This window comes from Tinamus guttatus, unplaced genomic scaffold (assembly GCF_059628265.1).
Source record: "Tinamus guttatus ecotype Peru unplaced genomic scaffold, ASM5962826v1 Tinamus_guttatus_pri_ptg000089l, whole genome shotgun sequence".
Classification (NCBI taxonomy): Eukaryota; Metazoa; Chordata; class Aves; order Tinamiformes; family Tinamidae; genus Tinamus; species Tinamus guttatus.
The window spans coordinates 338,191-361,141 of record NW_028288623.1 but is presented as its reverse complement, the minus strand read 5'-3'; the positions used below and the strand labels follow the sequence as shown (position 1 = coordinate 361,141).

Sequence of the window (22,951 nt, the reverse complement as noted above, 5' to 3'; positions counted from 1 at the left end):
CACCCTGAAGTTACCATGAGCTAGACCTTTTCATTCAGCCTCAACACACACAGTTTGTGTATTAGGATGTCACATGTGCAATGAAAAGAGGCTGAGACCCCATGATCACCTACTTCCTATTTTAATGGACATATTTTGCTATTAAGAACATGATCCAGTTTTGTTGTAATTGCAACTATTCTCCAGTTCCAGAGCACATTAGGTAATCCCCCAACTGTCATATATTAACATATCACATGTATGTTAATGCCCATATTGCATATGTGACCATGTCACATATTATAACTGGCAATTCTCTGCACTGTTTTCAAACACAAAAGAAGGTAGAAATACATCAAGTACCTCCTATTGCTTTTCTGTAGAAAGATAACAACTGTGGTTATCATTTCAGCATTAGGATACACAATTATTATGGAAGATAATCACTAACTTGGAGGCTCTCATTGATCTATAATTCCCCCAATATTCCTACCCTTTCCCTTCTTCCCTGCAGGTCTGTGCATGCACACACAGACACACACACATGCTCCCCAAGCAACATCCATCCTTTCTTTAGAAGGGTAGCTCTGGAAACAGTTATTGCAGGGGTTATTCCTAGCTTTTTTTGGCCACCTCAGTGGGAAAAGATTAAAGTACAAACATGTACAATACAAGCAACAGAAATCTTTTGTACAGGTACCAACTAAACCCTAGGAAAATTTTTAAGGGGAGGAGAAAACCCCAAAGCTACAAAATAAAAAATAATGAACATAATTTTGTACATTATCTACTGTTATGTCACAAAGAAGAGTTTTCCACAGAGCCGTTGGCTCCCATTTTAGGGAGTTCTTAAACATATTCCAGTGAAAGAACAAGGATCACTGGGACAAAACCTGCCCCCTCCACTGCAGGCTTTACTACCCTGGTGATGAATGAAACCATGGTTTAGACTTTAGTCTGTCAACAGGAAAGAACAGTACAGATAAACCAGGAACTTTAAGCACTTTCCTACAAAATATAACTTTAAGGTCAACATTAGCCACTTAACCACATTGACCATCCCCTTCCTTTTCCCTCCCTTCAGCCCTTTTTAAGTGCAGGTCAAGGAGAAATAAGCAGCCTCCCAGTAAGTTACAAGCAGAATTCTAGAAATTTCGTCAGTATTAAAAGTTATATTCTCCACTAAAAATGGAGAATATAACAAAACTTTAAGTTAATGCTACGGAATGTCTTGTACCTAAATCACATATTAGATTCTTTATTCGAAACAGGCAATAATTAGCTTTATCGGAGCACATTACTTCCAAAAAAGACTGCCAGCTAATGCAGTTATGCTTTACTAGGAGGCTTCACCACCACCCATAAAGCTTGTTCACTAATTTCAACAACCCAGAACCCAGACCGAGCCTATAGGAACACAGCTCATGAAACACCTTGGAACTATTCATGAAACAAACTCAGTTTGAAATTAACGTTGGATAGAGAGATCTGCCAAGAGTCTAAGAGCTTGAATTCAAAGATATAAAAAAAATTAAAGAAAAAAAAAAGTCAGCTCTCCTGGAAAACAATTCCAGATGACAAGCGAGAACTGCACGTGCATCTGGTATGCTACATCTTGGTGACACTATCACTGGCAAAACTAGGTTAATTGCATGGACATCGTGCAATCGTTGATGGAAAATATGACACAGCCGAAGTGCAGACTCCAAAAGCAGCAAGGAAAAATCTATCCCTGGACTTTCCACTACCAATAGGTTAATGGCTAAGAAACTGCTTTCATTCCCTCACTCAGACAACCCTAACTTGCTGCCAGTTCCATGCCCCAGTACACAGGGCTTAGGATGAAAATTATTCTCTTGGGATCAAAAACCTCAAAAAACACTTTTGCATAGTATAGTAGAAGAGATGGATACAATAATGTCTGGGTTGTGATTTTAGTTTAGGGAGATTATCCACCTGAAAGTGAACCCACCTCTGCCCACCCCTGGGGAGAAGAAAAGGGAAAAAACAACATTGCAAGTCCATTAAAGAGACATCCTACAAGAAGCAGTGCCGCTGCAAGGGGACAGGCCCTGGTACTCCAGCACATGCTGAGCGCACCCGCTGCTCTTGGGCACGCTTATCAACACCGAGGATGAGATGGAAGAGCCATCTCGTCCCCTCACACACACGTCCTTCTGAAAAGGGCTCTCACATGGCCAGTGTGCTCTTGGATATGGACTCTGATAGCGCCCGGCACTGGAGCTGGAGAGCCACGCTGGTAGGAACCAAACCTTCTGCAGCACCGCAAGTGCAACTCAATTGCTAGTCACAAAACCCATACCGGTTTGCTGGCAGCCAGCAGAGCAGTGCAGGATGGCTGGGAGGCGGTACAAAAACCGGAGCGTGCCTTCTTACCTGCCCAAAATCCCAGGCAGGCCCCTGAGGCTTGAGCCAACCTGCAGCACGGCGGCCCATTTTCCCTGCACTATTCAGCAGACAGCCGATCACACGCCGAACACCAGGGAAACCAGTTTATCCAAGTCACCAACTGCAGCCCTCTGAGAAGGCTCCAAGAGTAGCAAGAAAAAAAAAAAAAAAAAGTTTCACAGCTAGCATTTCCTACCTTACCACGTTCCATAACAAGATCTGTGGTTTCAGCATCAGCACGAGCACCCAACCTCCGCCCACGCTACAAAAGGTTTGTGTCCAGAGAGGACAGGAGCCCCCAGAGCGAGGCCGGGCCGACGGGGGTAACCACGAAGACTCACCCCGTGTTCCCTGTGTGCTGCTCTACGAATCATTGGTAGCTCTCCAACACCACGAGTGGGCTCATTGCTGCTCTCCCAACAACATTACCAGGAAGGGGTTAGCAAAGCGGGGTCGACTGCAATGCTCTTGCCACCATCAACTGTTTAAACATCTTTGACAAGTGCCGGACAGCCTTAACAATACATCTCAAAAAAAGTATTCATAGTCTTTCTCCATTTAAACAATTAATGATCTAGCCTTCAGGGTCTTCTGAGCCAAGTTAGGTTTAGGCTTGTTTACAAAAGAGGTGTTCAATTAAGCCCTTGGGGAAAAAAAGAAAAAAAAAAAAAAAGGCATCATCAAAAGAGCTGCATTGGGAAAAAAAATGAGCAAACAGAACAAAAGCACTTCCTAGAAAGCAGAGAAAACTAAATTCGTTTCTAAAATAATGTAATATTCTAGGAAGAGTTGTGTTTTAAGTTTCATATTATGGATAAAATGAGCCTGTCTCAGGTAGAAAAATGTTCTAATTTTGCAGTAGAAAATTTTGAATTCAGCTCACTCTAATGAAGAGGGCAAAAGGTTTAAAATACTTCTGACACTTGTGCAATTGCACTACTTAGTTTTTGGAAACAGTCATTTGGGCAGCAGGTGAATAAATAATTTCCCCAGGTGGTGGCCTTCTGTTCAAGAAAAAGTTTGCTCGTTTTCATTAGGGCTAAATTCTTCACCCATTCAACCACTACCGAGATGCAGCATAATTCTAAATCAGGACTCTCCATTTTCCTTTCCTTTGGTGTTAAATTACAGGGCTGCTGTGTAAAGACAATATTTTTTTCTTTTTTCCCCCTTCAAGGGTGCCTGTGAGGCTCCATTGTGATTGGGAGGGCCGCCTACACAGCCAAGCAAGCCAGGGAAGAGGGAAAAACACACAGGCACTTGCGCAGCTGAAAACACTGGCGTAGGCGTGCGCACGCGGGGAGGGAAGAGCTCGCTCCTCCTGAAAAGGGCCATTTTCCTACATCACCCTTCAAAGAACTAAAACGAATTACCTGAGAAGAATTCAAAGGGTTATTTTGCACTTGGAAGCAAATGCCTATATAGAGTCACACAAGCAATCTGGAGAATCCTTGCAGTTTCTTCCCCTCAGGAAGGTCCTCAGGATCCTCCTGGCTGACCAAGGAGGAGCGTTTCTCCAGCTTTCCGCAGCATCTCACAAGAGCTGCTCTCACAGAGCAGCAACTCACCCATTCGAAGCGTTAGACATCTCACATAATTAATAACATTAGTGAGCTCTGAAATTTTATCTAAAGCCTTCTTAATAATTAAAAAAAAATAAAATAAAATAAAAAGGAAATGAGAGAGGAGGAGAGAATATTCCATCCAGCTCATATCAAATATCGTATTTCTAGAAGCTAAGAAGTCGCAGCATTCATTCACGGTGGAATTCAATAGCCTGAACAACAGGTTATAAAAAGGTATTAGAGGCTTCTCAAAGATATGCATTTAAAAAATACTTTTCTCCTCTAGCCTACACAGCCTCCAGCCTATTCATCTCCCAAGCAAGGTAAGAGGCCTTTCAAGGCTCCATGAAGAGTGTCCTTCTGAGTCCTCTTTAGGAAGACAACAACTACACAGATCAGACTTGGTAAACAACACACTACAAAAGAGCTCTGGTGCCATCATAAAGCTATGGAAATGTTTTTAATGGGTCTGTCTTTTCCTCCATAAGAAAAAACAAAAGGCTTTTGACGCAAGTGCGTTAACTGATTATTACTTTAATTACTATCACAGGAACAAAGGCAACCAGGAGAAGTTTCACCCAAGGACTTCAAGAAGAGGAGAAAAACAAAAGAGGCTGGAACCCTGTGGCTCCCATGGCTTTGGATACCATCTCGCAATACGAACGGTTGGGCCCATGCGAGCGGCTGACGGGGTTCCTGGCCACGTCCCACGGCCTCCGCGCGCAGAGCCTGCGTTCCAGAGCCACCAAAGCTCCTCCCGGCCCCGAGACGGGTCCCAGAGCCAGGCGGGAAGGGAGGGAGGAGGCGCCAGAGGGACATGAGAAAGAAACTCACCAGCGCCGGAGACGGAAGGAAAAAGGAGCATCCGAAGCAACTGCTATGAAATGGTCCACAATGGAGAGAAAGTGGTAATGCAACGCAGAAAAAAGTACAAAAAAAATCTAGTAAAGATTGAAATTCCTCAGCTTGAGATATTTTTAATCATTGTAATAACGTAAAGTATGTGGACTTCTCCTAAACAGCCACCCTCATTTTTACCTTACTCTCTCCACCAAAGCTTTTAGAGTATGGTAAAATACCTTTCAAAACACTAAAATAGCCCTTTTATATACTAACACATCTATAATTGTAACAGATCAAAATAAATAAATAAAAACTTGTTACACAACCAATGAATCACACACATAGAATTTACATCCTAAGAAGGCATATCCTTTCATGCTCAGCTTGTCAAGCTAAAGAACATTTGTTTCAAGAATATCTGCCAAAATAATCCAATTTGTTGCATTCTTCCTTAAATTTCCTTTTTATGAAAAACTTAAGATTTGGGTCTTGTTGGGGTCCTACAGAACAGTCCAATGGTAATGTTAAAGACTGCCTTTTATCTATGGGCTTTAGGATCTCCAACCAGCCCAAGATTACTAGGAATGAAAAACCCAGTAGCAGCTCTAAGGGCTATCAGAGGATAACCTCAAAACGCAGAGAGAGAATATTTAATTTTTGCTTTTCAGATACCAAGAACCCTGAAACACTGCTCAGGCAGATACAGCTAATGAGAAAGGCTCAGCTATTGAAACATTTGACTTTCATTTAACTTCTGTGAAACAACAGCATAGAAAAAGATTCAAAACTGACTTTCAAACTTCAACTAAATTCCAAACTTCATTTGGAATGAGGGGAAATTATGAGAGTCTTATTAACTCTTGACATTCTTAGTTTTCCTGAACAGCAGGAATGCAACAAAGTTGCATTTCATTTCATTTTATTTCAAAACCTTATTCTAAATATGTAATTTCCACAACACTCCTTTAATGCAGAAAGCTGCACCCTTGCCCAACTGTTCACAGCCGTCGTTTGGTTTTCCTAGCCAAGTGATGCAGTGCAGTATAAACAGCTTCACATTTACCACGAATGTAACTTCACATGCCCCAGGTAAAAACATCTGTACCAAGAAGCTATCACTCACTTGAAAGAGTCTCTCTTCTATGAAGCAACACCTTTGCCCAGTACGGAGCTGAAATGCCAAGGAATTCACAGACCTCAACCATGAAAACGTGGCCTCTCGAGTTCCTAGAGTTAAGCTTGCGTCACAGCACTGATAACCTGCCTACAGCAGAAAATGCTGCAAGGAGGAGGGCAAGCAGCGAGTTCAGCAAAACTTTGCAAATTCATCATTTGAAAGGTCATTACTTTTCCATTTTGCTTTTATTTTTCATATGTTACTTCATCTGGCTTCTGTTAAAACAAGCCAAGAACTAAAGTGGCAGGTCTACTTAGACATCTGGATTTTTATTTGTTTGTCTGTTTGCAATTGGTTTTCCATCGGAACAGAGGAAGCACAGTGGGAAACACACCACCCTTCAAGCTTTTTACTAATAGAGTTCAAAGCCTTTTGACCATAAGGTAAACATCATTAAACCAAATGCAAAGGGAAACTAAAGGCAAGAGAAAAGAAAAAAAATGCTTAAAGTTGACTGGAGTCAGAACTCAATATAACCCTTCCAACTTCTAGCACTCGTGGTGCAGAACCATGGCTCCTTTTCACATGAGGACCTCCATCAACCCCTTTCAGAGCACACCAGAAGCGTATACCATACATCTCTAATAAAAAGGACATTTCACTCTAAAAATTGATATGAAAAAATCCACTCCCTGTAAAATTCATTTTAAAAGCCTACTTTGCTACTGTTTCACAACATACCAAAGTATATTTTAAAACAGCGCGCTCTGGTGAACAGAACTTATCCAGTCTTACCAAGCTCTATCTATTAGTGACTCAAACAAAGAGAAATCCTAATAACTTCTAAAAGTTCTGCACTTCATATATCATTTTTTTTCCATCCTTAATTCAAATCTGGATTATAAAAGACAGATATGACAATTCTTTAGCTGCGGTTTTTCCACACCCGCAAGGAAACTTCTGCTTCCTTTACAAGCCTTCCATCCAAAAAAATATAAAAACATTCAACCATACCAGCCATAAGACAAAGCAAAATTCCTTATTTCCATCCTACTAAGTCAGATGAATAGAAATAATTCAAGAAACTCTCCCTGGCCATATCTGAAATTTCTAATTTTCAGTAGGGATGCATCTTTTATACTTGCATTCCACAGGAACAGTTAGTATATTATGCCATAAATCACAAACGTCTTATATTTCCATACCCATGAGACTTGGCAGATTTGGTAATTTCCACCGGGGTGGGCTTTTCTCTGTTCATTTAAGGATTTTTAAGCTCTTTGCCAGTCTAAGAGAAAAACAAACAAACAAACAAACAAACAACCTTTTTGCTTGTTTCCGGGGGAGGTGGGGGGGGGGGGTGGAAATCACAAACTGGTTTTTTTACTCTTCTCAGCAGACAGTCCATTTATCAGCATTTCAAAATATATTTCTCTGTGAAGATTTCAGATATACACATTGGCACTTTACTGATCAGTGAACAAAAAGCATCTGTATTTCTTCTTGGAAAGCACCAATGTATTTACAGATTACACGAAAAAAATGTAAGGAATTTATTGAAAACAGCCATAGTCCAGCAATTTGCCCACAAGTCTAAGAGCTCTGCATAATTTAGACAAGCAAATTTACTTGTCTCTTCTGTAATTTTCCTGTTAATGAAAATATTTACTTCACAGGGGTCAAAATGATTAATTTCCATGAGGAGTTTGAACCTTAAAAAAAATAAAAAATAAATAAAAAGGTCATTTCCAAGAGTATTACCAAAATTATACAAAGTAAAGAAAACTCAGTGCTAACGGAATTTCTCTAGAACTACATGTCCAGCCATGAGCAGCATCAGACTCTTCAGTGTAGATTTTTATGTGAACAGACAAGTTTTAGTATCTGTCTCAATTCTTGTCCACTCTGAAGTTGCAGCAGTTTTATTAATAAAATGAGATGTAACATTCTGAGAATTTGGTTTTCGTTTACCCCTGAGGAGAAAGAAGTTACAGAACACTCTGAAGATATGACTTTTGATAAACCGAAATCGAAAGAGAAGTGGAAGAAAGTACCTTCTGAATCCAGAGATTCAGTTAACTATTAAAGATTCATTAAAGTCTATTCCTAGCTTTAAGTTTTCAATTGAACAAAACTATCAAAATTATCCAGCTACCTTTCACATATCATATAACTATTGAAATGCTCGCTCTTATGGAACCAGTTTCTTGATCAAATATAATCTGTAGTTTTAATATTTCCACTAAAAAAAGAGAGATTTCACTAGACTTATGACAGGCTGAAGAGTTCAAATTTAAAAAGACACTTGGTAAGTCAGCACAGAAACTGTACCCTTTACAAATGAACACTTTTCAAGAAACTGCACAATCCATACAACAACTTATTCTTTAGTCTACTTGAGTTGTTGTCCATCAAAGTCAAGAATACACAGAAAAAAAATCTCTGTTTGCTTTCCTACACCCTTAGGGCAGGACATGACTCTTCTTCTAAATAAAAGCCTTGAGAAAAGCCTGTTTCAGTGATTCATTCAAATAAACATGCCAGAAAAGGTTTACATTTTATCAGCTAAACTTGGCAAAAATAAAGGAAAGGGTGACTATCAATCTTGGAGGAAATTAACCTATTATTCTTTCATTTTTTCCATTAAAAATCTTTGTCTAAAAAGGTATTAGACAAAAAATTCCCTCACTGAACTATACTACCAGAAGCACTACAAATTAGTGTTACTAGATGGAAGCTATGGGCTCTACAGGACTCTTACGTACCTTGAATATGTAGATACATATACGTGCCCTTAAAAAGATGCCTAAAGTCTTACATTTAACAAAAAAATGTGGTCACAAGTAATCCCTCTCTCTGAGATCCTGTCCACTTGATTTCTGCCTAAAAACAAACTTGCCTGTATGCCTGTAGTGAAACAGTATAAGCATTGTGGAAATTATTTTAAAAATCTAAGATTGGCTTTAAAACGTGGTGTCTTGGCAACACACAAAGGGAACTTCAGACAGTGTCTCAGAAATAAGAAAATATTTCAAAGAAAAAAAGAAATTTCAGGTGTATTGTAGCCATTTGGATCAACAACTGAACTTTTTTTTTTTTTTTTTCTCGTGCATTTGGAGACTTATCCTGAAAATGTGCAAGGTTACTGTAGGATTCTTAACCTCCATGGATAGTGCATCATCAACAGCCCAAGGCAGGTCTTAAAGGATTGTTTGCAATAACAACCTGACGGTGCCACTACAACCACGACATGATGTTTCGCCTCTGCTGGAATTAGGAAAACCACGCGAAGGAAACATCAGCAACTGATTCAGGTGACAGCTCATTCCTGAAACATCCTACTAAGGATGTGCAGATTCCCTCAAAGCCCATATAAACGGTGTGCTTGCCCACAGGAAAGCCCTTCCCAACTCTCTTCGGGAGCACTCGTGTTGAGCCCGGCTGCTTCCCTGCTTTAGCCACACACAAAACATCACCCGTGAGGGGTCAGGAAGGAGAAAGCAGCTGAGCTGGGGTGGGAGGATGGAACAAGACAAATCCCTTCCAGGGGCTACATGATCTCGAGCCAGACTGTAGCAGCCACATAACCACAAACTCGTTTCATGAAAACTTTGCTAGGGTTTCCTAATAAATATCTAAAAACCTCAACAATTTCCAATCCGGTACTGTAAAAATGTCAGTTGCTGAGAGAGGGGGGTTGAGTTCAGACTGGTGCACTGTTAATGCATCTTCTCCTCATTTGTGCAAATATCATAATTCATATGTAGAACTGATCTGCCAAACCAGTTCTTAGGCAAAGTGCTAACTAGCAACTACACACAAAAGCAACTGGCTGCTCAGCTTCAAATACTTGGGCACAGCACCATTATCAGTACGATCTACTGAAAGGTATTTGTAACCCACAGTGAAGTGATCCATCATCCCATGTAGCATTTAAATGTTATCGTATAGAACACTCAGCAGCTGAAGTTTTTATTAAGTGGATAAACAGAAAAGTTTCTTTATGGCAAAGGAATTTTAAGTTCACAGATGTGCATTGTCATGAGATTTCTGAGCGTGCCACATACTTGGAAAGATAACGGCCTAAAAGGACTTCCCATCGCTAGGGTTTCAACCACCATGGTCACTTAAAGCAGAGTAATTCAGAAAACAGCACTCCATCACATAGGGAAGAGTCATGGGACTCAGCACACAACCACAATCACCATGTTTAAAAAAACCCTGTGGAGATAGATGGATCTTCACCACACTTATGTGAATTTTATATGGATTACAGTGTAACCAACCTATCCAGAAATATTTACTCAAAACAGCATGCAGTGAACAAAAAAGCTGTGAGTAACAGGTTTGAGCTCAGCGTCTACCTCAGAGAAAGAAGGTATGTCTACCACGCTGCTCATTCTTGCCCTCACATCCTAACAGGATCTTGATTTACAGCCTCAGGTCACTTCAAACGCTGAAGTACCTCAATCTCACAATTCCCAGGCATTCCCTGCATCCCACACAATTCCCTGTACCTCTCAATTCCTTGGCATTCTGAAACATTTTGGCACCAGTCGAGCAAAAGGAAGGGTCCTTTCCATCATACCCGGACTCCATACAATCATAACAAACTCTCTCTTCTGTTACCAGACTGCCCTCAAAACTCAACCTCACTTCAGATGCTCTTCTCAGAAGACACCTTCCTTCCCTGAAAGAGCTCTCCCATGTCCAGGCAATGTTATTTCTACTCCTGCAACTGACAGCAGCACAGGAATGCTACTTCACTGAGAAGAGGGCTGGAGGAACATGAAAACAGCAAAGTAAATTCATTACCCCAACCTATTCCTCCCAGGAGAGCCTGCATGAACAGATTTAGCATTATGCCTCTTTTCCTCACTCAGGCACATCTCAATTTCATGTTTTATAAGTTACTGAAAATAAGTCTTATTATGTTGCAAATCAAATCATAACTGACAACGCACAGTAATGACAGAAAAACTATTAGAGTCCATATGAAATCACTGTATCAGGAAAAAGAATAGCTATGATTGCAAACGCCAGAGGGAAATGGAGGATGTTAGTATTAAACAATCCAAACCCTCCTTCAAATAGAAGAGGAAAAGAAAATGTTAGATCAGCGATGCCAACGCTGAACCAGCCCGGAACGTAACCTATCTTTAAATATTTCCTTGCCACATTGAGTGGTGCAGGAGGAGGAAGCACCAGGCGCACTTGGCAGAGCCTGGGGAGACCTGGTCACCTAAGCAAGGCAAATGAAAACTGCGTTATTGCAAGACAAGCTCTGCCTCAAGAAAGAGGGTGCTTAGTGTAACGGAAGGCTCATTTGACTGTATAATAATGAACACAAAATAAATTTGCCTATCAAGAGAATATTACAAGAACGCTGCTCTTAATCGGTCCGTTGTACATGCATCATGATTTTTACATCCAAACGTCATCAATTCCGATTACGAGACACGTTCAAAATTTCCCCAACAAAAACTGTAACAGTGTCTAATTCTGGAAGGTGGTGGCAGGAAAGGGAAAATGGCAGGATGCCCAAAGCCTTCGTATTAGAGCTTACTGGCTGAAGCCTACACTTTTACCAAAGTTTTTGTGAACTTCAAAAAGTCTATGAAAACGCTCTTAAACTTGAGAAATAAACTAATGCTTTCCAACAAAGCTACTTTTAGCTATGGTTGCTAGTTTAGCTTTTTTTAATATATCCTTATACACACAGAACAAATACAACAATGTATAGGTTACAGAAGGATTTTCTTTGCTGCTGCCTTTTTATTTTTGAAAACTTTCTGTTCCTCAGTAAAAATACACATAATGGGATATCTGCCTTCAAACAAGCTCTCAAGAAAAGGGTTCTACCTTCCTGCTCCTTCCTTTCAGACAGTAGCTGGCAGATAGTCAAGAGGATGTTTACAATAATAAAGGATGTTTATCAGTCTTCGTAGGCTAAATTCCAATATGTTGGTATCTTAATAAAAATATTTGGCAGTGCCTTTTAGCAATCAAAATACTGAACTTCTAATTAGAATTATTAAAATACCTTACAAAATACCAATCCTATAATCAGCTCTGCAAAGGTGCCTTCTTACATATATCTATATGTGTCTAAATCCCCAAACACAAGCTTCATTCAGCCTCTGTTGCATTTAAGTATTGCCTTAATGCATAGTAATTTTCAGCAGCTCTTGGAGTTTACTCTTGGACTAAACACTCAAAGACTTGCAAGTTTGGGAACAAAAATATTTGGCAGATATTGGTCATCTTCATATTGCCATTTTGATTAAATATTCTTTTAAAGATGAAAAGGGAAGATTGGTAAATTGTGAACAACCGAGCCATAGGCAGACTGACATAAGCTTCACAATTCCAACAGCAGAAAAACAAAAGCTATAGCAGCCTATTAGATTTCCACAGGTTACACAAGACACTGTTCAACATGAAAGCCCAGGATTAATCCACGTTCCACACCTGATTTCCTTATTGCAATCTTCAAACATTCCTCCTTACCACACTGTTGTGAAACACGTAAAACCATTCCATTTTCCAGAGGCACAGCTGGGGCAGGGAGAGCAGGGAGCCGCAGAGCTCTCTCGCCAGGCATAGCCCAGGCCTGAAGGTGCTCCTGGGGCACGCAACCCGCAGCCCAGTTGCATACACTTAATTAAATCAACGCAAGAGCGTACATGACGAGCCTTTGCGCTGAGGCAAAGTTTGCAGCATCACCGTGGAAAAGTACAGAGCACGTGAAGGGGAGGGTTGGTACAGGCCGCCCAGGGGTGCTCAGGACTAACCAGTTACTGCGGGACTCCCCTGTCCTGCTGACCTGGCAGGTAGCCGTGAGGGTGGTTTGAGTTCTGGTCATACACATGCCTATGTGTGCACATGCACATCACACTTCGCCGCCGTTGTTGTTCAGCCATGCTTTATTTTGTGCTGCTACATTTTAATGAGGTTTAAGCTGGCCTTCCAATTACTCACTGCTGGAGAAGAAGCATCTAAAGCACCAAAGCCACCCAAACCAGACACACACCACACCAAAGCCTGGGTCCCCCAAAGGACGCTCTTGCCTAAAGAGCTTGGGCAGGTGCATCCAAGACTGACACGCAAATCCCTAGCTTTGCCCTTCAGGGATAACTCTTCCGGCATAACTCCACAAATATTTTAGTATGGAACAAGCAGGAGCTGCTGAAGAAAGCAATCTTGTCTCTTCCTACCCGCTCGAGGCTTTTCTGTGCTGTCACCAGCAGTCGCCTCCTGATGCGGTGACCCAGACCAAGAGCGCCAACTCATTCAGAAGCAGAAATTTCTTTTGCAGGTTACCTTTAACCAAAGGCAATTTCCAGGCAAGCTCTCTGCGTCGCTACCACAGGGCTTATACCAGCAGGAAGAGACATGGCAAGCGCAGGGGAATCCAAGACCACACTTTTCTGCTGAAATTGAGTTAGTTTATGCTGGTTTGAAATTACTCACGGAGCTACAATATTAACTGCCTACATTTCCACAAGGTATTTGCCTGAGCTTCTGCTCCTGTTGAGAATTGTTATCATCTTTAATGCCCAGCAATCCCTAAACAAGGTGATCAGGTTTAGATTTGCAAATAGGATCCTCTTCCATCAAAGGCACGTGAGGCCCTAACCCAAAACATCCACCACACAACCCTTAAACCAGAGCCTAATCCAAGCACGTCAAACAGATACAGAGGACTACGATCCATGTGAAACACAGCCAACACAGACACTTTAGGCAAAACATAAGAGGATCAGGGCAGTCTGGGCTGGAAGGGGTAAGCAGGACTGGCCTTCAGGAGATTTCAGACACTGGAACTCATTTTTGCCTGACATTTTTTTAGCTCATCCAAGTCCTACAAAATGTGATGAACTGAGATTATTTGATTTGAACACCTAGAAAGTGACAGCTCACAAAACTGTCTATTAAAGGCTTTTTGCTTTAAAAAAAAAGAAAAAAAAGAAAAAAAGAAAAACGGTAAGCTGTATTTAAGAGCCTTAAAAACAGTCTTCATTCATATTTGTTTCATTTTGAAATCATATTAATATATTTTTAAAAGAAACTCCAGAAAATAATATCATATATAGAAAGGCATGAAGATAACTACATAGGTGATATGTTCTGCAACTTTTAAAGTATTCTTAAATTCAACTTTTTTCAGTTCTGAGACGCTACATCAGCGGCTGGTCCAAAAGAGGCTTCTTCTGGACTAAAAGCATAGTTGCCCCACACATACAGCATATTAACTGCAAACATTTAATACATTTTACTCCTGGGAATAATTTCATGCTTTTAAAACAAGGGAAATCAAAATAGTGTTACGGCTTTTTAATTTTCTCTGACCTAGCAAGGATAACTAGTACACTTCTCACTGGTACAATTTTTACTGATTGAAATGCCACTAATTTCCCTGCAGACCAAAGCAGAACTTATCAAATGACTATTATGCCCTGAGGAGGCCATAAATTATTAATGGTGCAGAGGGATCCAATACCATATCGGTAGAGGAGCGGCAGAACAGAGCATGTGTGATGTCAATGAATTGCAACTCGCTTCACAACAGTTCAACGTTATCCCTGATGTTGCCAACAACAGGCAGATGAATGGGGTGGCATGCAGGCTCCTGCTTGAAAACACCCAAGTCTCGACAAAAGAGAAAGTTTCCAAGCAAGTCATATCATATCAATCCACTACTGTCAATCCCTAGGATCTGAAAGGCATCGTTAGCCCTGAAGTTTGCTCTTTTAAAGGCTCATCTGGCTTTCCAAAGGGAAGGAAATTTATCTGTAAGATTTTAAGACAGGTAATAGAAGCAATGGAGAGCATTCCTGCTATAGTAACAGATGAGGGAGACCATCTAAGTAAATGATATTTCATCAGGGCACCAATAGTCTGGATTTTTCTCCCATGGATCAACACGTATGCACACACGTACATATATATTCATCTGAGCTTACTGCAAAAAACACAAAGAAAGAAATCAAGTAAGTGGGAAAAAAAAAGGAAAATGAAAGAATTTATCAAGAAAAGCAATGTTTTCATATTTCAAAGTTATAACAATACAGGAAAGTAAAGAATTTGAAAGCATTATTAGTTGCTCAACCGAAAGTGTATTCTAGCAAAGAATGATAGTTACTGATAAGTGATCTGTATTTAAAAAACTTGACTCTCATGTGTATCCGCACATGAACATGGCAGGTTAAGCGAATTATTGGTCCTTCAGCAGACATAAAAGACATCAGACCACCACAGAGAGCAGGCAAGTGCAGGAAATGCCATACTTCATCATTAAATGCAGTCCTAGGGAAAGCAACCCTGGAAAGGAGCTGCCACAGAAGAACTCCTCCTGAAGAACTTGTAAGTCCAACTACCAGATCTCAGCAAAACCCCTCCAGATCCCTGCGCGGCCCCGCTCCAACATTCAGAGGTCAGGCCACCTTCCTGAAGCTGATCTGGCCAGTAAGTTGCTGAGAAATGAGTCCAGAAGTGGTGGCTATTAGTTTCCACCCAGCTGCATGAGCCATTTTGTTTGCAGCTCTCATTTGGAATCGATTACATTGCATGTGGCTGGGGCTGCCAAGAGTCATTTATAGTCACCAAGCTACTCTCACAGCCTTCTTCAGATGTTTGAGTGCTTCTACGAGATGATACTCAATCCTCTACAGCATCAGTTAGGACTCCCCTTTACCCAAGAAAGGTAAGAGAGGAAAAGGATTTATCAGGCAGAAGACACCACATCACTCTGTTTTTGAGGAGACAAGGGAATCTCTCAGCCTTTTCCTACCGTATGGGAATAGAGGGCAGCCAGTCACAGTACGGACAACAGCTCTTGCCTAGAATCAGTCAAATCAAAAATGTTGTAACTGTCTTCCTGCAGTTAGGGAGCTATTTCTGGGCCTACTATTCGATAATAAGTTAAAAATGTTTATGCTGGCAATCCCTGTGCTGCAGGAAATAAGGGGCCAAGACGTAGGGTCCTTCTCTCAGTCAGATCACCATCTGAATTAAGAAAGTGGCGCATCCCAAACGTGACAGACTGAAAAAAGGTTAAGTTGGAGTACACGGACAAAAGCATTTCCTAGATAAATAGGAAAACTAAGTCACAGGTAACTTCCTGCTTTTAAAAGAGCGCTCAAAAAGTACAATCCAAGACACCATCATTAACATCTTAAGACCTTCATAAAAGGGTTTCCAGAACATTTCCAAATCTTCTTAAAATAAACAGATAAGGAAGCTTTGCACCAAACTTCTGAAATAGATAAACAAACAAAGAAAAACCAACTTTGATGTGTGAGTATGGACTAACGGCTGCTGGCAGGTTTTTGGCTCTTGTGGCTGGAAGAACTGGTCACTCTGCCTATGCCAGCTTAAAATTAAATAAAACCTTCTGGTAGATTATATCCTCCCTCCCAAGCAGGGAAGCCAGTGGCTCGGGAAGCTGGCCTGCTGCTTTTCATGGTCCTCCTGGCTCAAAACCAGAATAAAACACACAAAGCATTAATTGTTCTCAAAAAACTTCGGCTTCTAAAAATTCAATTATTTTCCACCTGGAAAAGTCTTAAGTACTTAACCCTTGAAATGCTGCTGCTCTCCCAAAATGACATTTATATAACTTATTTTTATACAAATAAAACGTGTTTTAAAAGAGTCTGGCAATGCTTAAGAGCACTTCTGTTCATGGGAATATTCCCACTGAAGTTAATGAGAGTGTTCACCAACCAAACACACACCCACATGTTGCTACATTCAGAAACTAAAGCTGTCCTCAAGGTAGATATCCTCCCAAGGGGAAGAAAAAGAATTTAAGTGTCTTCTCCACGATCCTGAAACCAGTGAGTTGGGAGAATATATAAGAAATAACCAAATTACATTTCCAAAACTGTGCTGTCTCTGAAAGGACACAAGTTATAATATTAATATCGTGGATACCTTAAACACATCCAGTTCATTCTAATACACTATACTAACTGTTCTAGGTTTTCAACTGCACTTCTGCTTTGCTGCTGCTGCCAAGTGTTCAGGTAAAATAAAAGTTTCTGCAAAACAATATACAGCGTAAAATATTTTATGGTAGAGGGATGGAGGAAGGGGACATTTGCCAAGTGAGAGCATCACTGTTTGGGGGCAACCCTAGATTCTTAACACACACGCACACTCATAAAATCCTTATAGAACTTAGGCCATTTTAACAATATCTCAGTGCTCCACTCATGAAATCTTCTGAGTTTAACTTGGAAGAAAAATGAGGACACTATTTTATAGCTACAAATTAGATATTTTCAAGGTGAAACCAAAAGGCTTTTTGTCCCCTTCTCCAACTTCACTTGCACCACAACAACATGATGGAATTTAGCTCCATCTGCCAAGAATGGACATGAGAGAAGCAGCCAAAAGTGCATCCACATATCAGGGAAAAGCAGGCTTACAAAGTTAGTTATGATCTTATTTATTTTGAATAAGGTATTGGTGGAAATTCCCCTGTTCCAAATATCCCACTGCATGACTATCAAAACATGGCCATTCTTTATCAAGGTACCAGTACCAAAATATCAACATCATTTCACTGCCCAACAACAAGCACAAATTACACTGCAAAGAGTTAAGGGGAAATTAAAAGAGGAAGTTCAGAGACAAGAAGCTACAGATTCACTTCAGTCTATCACTTCCATCTGGAAGAAACAAATTAAAAAAAAAACACACAGAAACTGAACACTGTTTTACAAGGTCAGGAACATGTTAAAGCATCCTAGGTTGTTCTTTGCTGAACCAAACTGATCATCCAGGCTACATAAACTAGATACCAGGCTGAGAGACCAAAGCTTTGTAAATGGATATGAGAACTTTTAAACTATTATAAGGCATTCAAGTACAATACTTAATGTGTGCACCAACTGAAGAGATCAGACTGCAGAGACTGCATGGAGAGATACTGTAAAGACAGATCAAGTAAGTTTAGATTCACATAAAGCGAAAACAAGACAGATGTCCAGCCCACTTAGCAACCAGACCATCTTCGCTCCTGGCATAAGGTCCACACAGCCCAAGAAACTGTGTTGTGTCCCCATCAAATAAATTCAGCTCACACTTTTTCAGCATCTTAGGTATGCTGCCCAGCTTTTCCTCTTCAGGCATGAGGTTTTGGAAAAGGAGATTAGCAAGTAAACAAATTGCAGAGCAAAGTTGAGGGTGTGGTGCAGGCAAAACATCACCCCATGGGAAGGCAGTGAAAGCTGGTCTTTCACGGGAGGCTCCTGACTCAGTAAGCCAATATAAAAGAGCTTTTTACAGCAACTGTTAGCTGGAAAATAAAGCAGGGAACATCACTTCCCCATCCAAACCTCTCATGCCTCCCCCAGGTCAGCTGAAATAGCCACCCAAGCAAACAAGCAGTACTTTATTATTTAGGAACTGCTTGGCAAACTTCTCAATCTTAACTGCATTATTAACAAAAGCTTATTTTCCATGATAACATGCTGCTATTGGTGCCAGGTGTATTCTCGGGGATAAGGAGAGGTCCAACAGCAGGGCAGGGGCAGGGTTAATGCAGCCCCATGGGGACCAACAGGGCAGCCCTGCTCATGACTACACAGCTGCTCCTCTCCCCTTGTCCCACCTACTCTCCCCACCAGCAGCTACATACACTCAACCTTGGGTAAATACGATTCAGCTGAATGTCACTGCAGTTAATGCCATCACTGGTTACTTTTTTTTTTTTTTTTTCCTCCTTCCTTCTCCTTCTCTCCCAGAGAATCAATTCCAACTTTTACGTTTCCGGAGAGTTCCTGCCGTCTCAAGTCCCGCAGCACAGGCGGCTGAGGACAAGAACAGGCGAGCTCCGCGTTCTCTCCCCGCACAAGGCAGGGTCCCGACACGGCGCGCGTGGGAGCTGCAGACTCCCCATGCTCCCCGTGCCAGGTGGGCCCCTCGGCAGCCGCATCGGGCGCTGCCGCCGCTGCCGTCCCCGCGCGAGACCCGAGCGCGGGGCCCTCGCGGCTGCGCAGAAACGAGGCAGCAGCGTTTCCCGCAGCCGGGCTGGCGGCCTCACCCTCGGAAAGCTTCGGAGCACGGAGAGGGAGAGGTAGGAAGCGGGGCCCGAGCGCGCTCGCAGCTCTGCGGAAAGCTCCCCAGGGCACCCCACAAGCGCAACACGCAAGGTGCGCCCAAAAGCAGGCCTCAAGTTCATCATGTTTGCACAGGCAGGCCCCAATTTTTCAAGTGGCCCAAATCTCACTGCAGCCCTACCTTGCAAGTTAGCTGGGAACCTATCCACAGTTCCTTTTAAAGTAAACAAGTGAGTCACTCAAATCACCATGCTCCCCGAGACTGTTGTGTATTTCAAATTCCCTTCCTCCTTACAGAGCAAACCACAAATAAACCCAAGTCACAGGTATCAACTGCCTCAGCAGTAGTACCGCAGCCTAACTTTAAAAGCAAACATACACTTTTTTGAACAGAGATTTAAACACTTGGTACAAGACACCTGTCAAGGCCCTCCTAAAATTCTTCGCAGTTAAGTACTTAAATCAGTACCTACATAAGAACTCTAGTGCTCAGACTACAAGCACGCAGGTAAATGAAGGCAACACATTTTGAATGTGAGACCCAGAAGTAGAATAGTTAGTGCAGAAAATTAGCTTGATGATTCCGCCAATTTCAGACTCTTTGCGCACACAATACTACAGAGCAACTTCACTTGGGCCTGCCCAAAGACTCTGTCCCCAAGCTGGAGGAATTCTGCTCTCACCTATTCAGTAGTAATGACCTTAAACACGCTCTGCTCACACCAACATTACTGCAGCCTTTCTACTAATACTAGGGCAGTTTTCATCCCTGGGTGCTGTGCAGGCACTTCCACCTCCCTGCCGCACTTTTCCTGAGGAGCAGCCTCCCATATCCGAGATCATCTGCTAAGTACAATTAGCAAACAAGACAACACAGGGAGAGGGAGAAGAGCACATGGACTGAGTGACCAGCAGCAAGATATGCCTTTTATCAAAAAACTGAAAATAGTATTTAAAACTGATAGAACTCCATGTGAGAAAGAGCTTCTTTACTGTGAGGGTGACAGAGCGCTGGAACAGGCTGCCCAGAGAGGTTGTGGAGTCTCCTTCTCTGGAGACCTTCCAAACCCGCCTGGATGTCACCCTGTGCCACGTGCTCTGGGTGTCCCTGCTGGAGCAGGGGGTTGGACTAGATGATCTCTAGCGGTCCCTTCCAACCTCAACCATTCTGTGATTCTGTGTAAACAAATATACATTAAGACCAACTGTTAAGGCATATGGACAAACTGGCTTTAAAGATGTGCTTTGGCCATGAAGAACTTAAATACGATAATGCTTTCAGTTGTCTGAATCAGTGATTTCACAAGATTACCAAACCTCCAGGAGATTCAGTCCACCCCCAAACCCTTTTTAGTATATGTTTAAGTGTTTATATGTTTAAGTGATAGACCAAACTTTAGCACAGAAATACTCATCAAACCAAACATTCAACCCACTTTTATATGTATGTATGTGTGTATATCTATGTGTGTATATATATATATATAATATATAAAAGCCATTAAGTTTTGAAATACAAGAAGATATGTAAGGTGCATTCTGATGAGACACTGAGCATAGTATTGTAGTTTGGACACCACAACGCAGCCCCTCCACGGAAACCTAACATTCTGATTTGCAGTTGCTTTTGTTTTCATTTCAGAACCTCACACTTTTGAAAATTAACTAAAAAGAACTTTAGCCAAAAAGGGAAATATTGTGAGGCATCTTCATCTAAAAACATATTAGAACAGCTTAGACCTAGCAAATATTTTCTTAAGTGGAGAGGGCCAAGAAATGAAAGCTACACATTTCTGTTTCAATAGCACATCTGACACCATAAAGCCATAAGAAGCTTTGAGAGCAGGAATCCCACTGAAAAAGAGGGTGGAAGTAACAACTTGAGTTGTCATATTTGGATAATGACAGAAACCATCTCTTATTTTATATATATAAATATATATATGTGTATATATATGTATGTATGTACACAAACTGGTCAGTGTTTTAAAGACCAGATATACTGTTTCAACATACTGTTTTATGAAAAAATATATTGCTTATAATGCTTATAGAAGACTTAGCCTTTTAAAGAACCAGTGCATTAATGAAACATGCACTGGCATAAATCATCTCTATCTGGATTGATGCCGCCTTCATGCAAATCTGCACAGTCTCTGGATCTGTCTATAAAAATAACACCTTCCCAGAATCAATGCTTTAGACCCTAGAACAAGCCAACCCTATGAGTCTTTACAAGCGACTTGCAATAGGAGCAAGTATCAAGACCTCCTAAAAAGGGCATAAGGGAAAGCAAAGCCTTGTGAGGTACTGCAGAGAGCACCAGCCCAAGGATCCTTCAGAGCCCTACCATGGTGTTCTTGACGGAGCACTGGAACCGGTTGCCAAAAGAGGTTGTGGAGTCTCCTTCTCTGGAGATCTTTCAAACCCGCTTGGATACAGTCCTGTGCCACGTGCTCTAGGTGACCCTGCGTGTGTAGGGGGGTTGGACTAGATGATCTCTAGAGGTCCCTTCCAACCTTAACAATTCTATGATTCTATAAGCAGGAAGGGAAAGGCAGAAGTGAGAAATGACGGCCACAAGAAAACAACAGTGTCTTCAAAGTTGGGAACGTATATGGGACATTTCAGAGTAACCTGAAGTGTTCCCCAGCCGCCATGCCCAGCACATCAGTCTGTGGCCGTCTCTGTTCCCCTTCACAACAACTAGCCTGAAGAACTCAGCTCTCCAGGCTTTATAAAACAGGCAGAAGCAAAGAGCACTTTACTGCTGGATAGGGTCCCCTATACAGCAGGAAAAAAGAACAGATACCCTAAAGCACAAAATTCATAGCAAAATTCACCAGGAACTACGCTAAATTTCACCTTTCATTGCTTGTACCACCAGCTGCTTGTGCGCAGTTACTAGGTTGCTCGATTCCCAAGGCACCACCGCTTATGGACTAAAAGTTAGTTTAAAAGGTACTTCTGGTCAAAGCTCATAGGAAAAAGTTTATATGAAGCCTTAACCATGATTTCACTTCCTTTGAGCACTAACTTAACACAGCTAGTTCTCCTTTTAAAATATACAGTTATTTTCTAATTTTGAATAAATTAGTAGAAACAATGAATACTCTACTGGAGAAAACACTGATGTAAAATTTACTATATTTAACTCTTACGCTGATGTTCATAAGATAGAAAATAAATTAAATGACTATTTCAATCAGTGTTTTTTTCCCACATTAACCATTAATACATGGAGGTCAAAAATAACACGTTATCTGAGAAGAATCTTTTTATGCAGCTTTTGGATCAAGGAGGCATTTCCTTTTCTTATTTTAAAACCCCCTGAAAAGCTCTGAAGTTGTAGCTAGTTTTACTTTTGAATTGGCTCTGAATGGAGCAAGAAGATAGATTTGCTTTCAACTTCTGAGCAGCTTAGCATGCAGATCCCTACTGTTACTTAAACCCAACCAGCTTCAATGAAGTGCCCAACTCCACCTCAGTGTGCAAATGAAATTCAGGAAACCTACTATGTAATCACAGCGGCAAGTACTATAGGGATGTGCGAGTGCATAAATGCAGCAGTACACCATGATTTTCTCTACTGAGCAACTATAAAGTCTAATGTGACAAGATAGACCAATTTACTGTGTCAAGATGGTCAGATGTTAAATTAATGCTGCAGCACACCCTATCATACAGAATTCCACCAAAACAAGGAAACAAACAAACAAAATTCAAGATGATTTAGAAAGCAAAGAGAACAAGAGTGGTATTTGAATAATAAACACTTAAGGACTATAAATATTGTATTTAAACAATTGCTACATAACATATAGGGTGTAGTATGAAGTGCTTAGTTTTACCATTAAACATCACATTGCAATATCAGGATTAAGTATTAAAATGTTCTTCAAAGCACAGATATCCCTGTGGTTGTGATTTTAAAACACACACAGTAAGAATTAGACACTATTAAATAT

The 22,951-nt window shown here is 41.2% G+C and overlaps 1 long non-coding RNA gene across 1 annotated transcript in view; it reads right to left on the bottom strand.

Moving 5' to 3' along the window:
• The window catches only part of LOC148595498 (uncharacterized), a 69,063-nt gene that overhangs the window by 8,385 nt on the left and 37,727 nt on the right, over window positions 1-22,951 (bottom strand). The window lies entirely within an intron of this gene.